Source organism: Olea europaea, chromosome 11 (genome assembly GCF_002742605.1).
Source record: "Olea europaea var. sylvestris chromosome 11, O_europaea_v1, whole genome shotgun sequence".
Taxonomy (NCBI): domain Eukaryota; kingdom Viridiplantae; phylum Streptophyta; class Magnoliopsida; order Lamiales; family Oleaceae; genus Olea; species Olea europaea.
In genome coordinates, this window is record NC_036247.1 from 4819644 (window position 1) to 4821562 (window position 1919).

Genomic DNA, 1919 nt, shown 5'->3' on the forward strand with positions numbered 1-1919 from the left:
CTCAACAAAAGATAAATTTTAGTTAAGTCAAACCCATCATTCAAAAATATCAAATATTTCATAGTATTAAACATATCCCTAATAGACCAGCCTTGAGTGTACTCAACAAGCTGAAGTCGATTTAGGATTCTCGTTTTTCACTATAATGATGGAAGGCAAATAATACTAACTTAGTATTTTAACGAGGGATTTAACATGTAATGTCCACCTCTTCTTGCGCCTTCAATTAGTTAAGCTGCAACATGTATCCTATACTAGTTGGCACGCAGGCCTAAAAGAAATCGGACTCGCAAGCCCATAATAATAACAATAACAATAGACTCGTAGATCCAATATAATAAAGAGCTCGCAGGCCCATAACAACAATAATAATAACGGACTCGCAGGTCCATAAACAATTTAGAGCTCACAGGCCCATAAAACAACAAGAAGTAAATCAACCATTCAATACATCCATATGATCGAGTCCATAATCATCCATAATTAAACATTCATCACATAAATGTTTCTTATGTATAATATCTAATATTATATGTAATGTCTCATAAACCTAACAATTATAGTTATCAAAACTAATTTAAACTTTGGATCGAAATAATTAAATAATTAATTAATCATATTAATTAATTAACTTCATTGGTGGGCCTATTTAATTAAAATCAAATTTTAATTAAATCCCGAATTAGAGTCCAACGCTAATTCCATAATTATTGGGCAAAATAATTTAATCAAAATCAGATTTTAATTAATTATTAAATTAGAGTCCTACTCTAAATTTTAATATTCATTAGGAAGAAGTATTAATTGAAATCAAAATTTAATTAACATAATATTAGAGTCCAACTCTAATAAAATTGAATTAATATTTTAATTTAGGACAAAACTCCCAAATAAAATAAAAATTCAATTTAGGATCAAAATTAAATATTTAAATTAAAATCTAATTTTAACAAAAATATAAAAGTCGACAATTTTAAATAAAATTTTAAATCTGGGTCAAAATTAAAATTATGGGTCAAACCCATTTAAAATATAATTTTAAAATCAATTTTAAAATCAAATTCAAAACACTTTTGAAAATTGCGAATTTGACCCAATTGGAAAAATTAATAATAGGGGCTTCCATATTCGTAAATTGCAGAAATGCCCTCCATTTAAAATTGTAGATTGACCCATTTTCCTTTAATTGCAGACGGGTCCCCATAATTTCATAAATTTCAAGGGAAGCCCCCGTCTCCGTCACCCAAATCTGAAAAGTCCTAGATGAAAAAAAAAATTGTACTTATTTCTCCAGTGAGGCGTCGCCTTACTGGAAGGCAATGGCGGTAGGTCTTGCTGCCCAAAAACAGCAGCAGCTGTGATGCCGCTGGCGCAGCAACGCTCCGATGGTGACGCCGCCGCAGCCCCCTCGATCCAAAATTTTTTTTTTTTTCAAAATCAAATTTTGAAGAAATTAAATTAAACACTATAATTGCTAGATTCAAGAATAAACATGATTAAATCAACTTTTAATTTAATCAACATGTAAATCAATTCCTAACAAATACAAAGTAAGCTCTGATACCACTGTTGGAAATTTGCTTAAACATGCACAATTGAAATAAAAAAAATTTCAATTCCATCAGGAATCATCTTTGTATTTAGATAGACATTGTGATAAAAGTTATACATTTTCTTGAATTTGCAAATTCTTTTTCGTTATTTTTGTTCCAACAACTTGAATCTGCCTCCTATAGCTGTCCAATTGTCCAGTCTCAAATGAATTCCACACAGAGAATAGATTGCAACTGCTAGGGTTTCTTCTCATGTGCTAGCGAGAATTATGAAAACTCTATGATCTAAAACACTAGCCATGTATTTATTTTAGCCCAAACAGGCTCGGCCTGGTCTGGTCCAATATTTAATTAATCAATTTAATT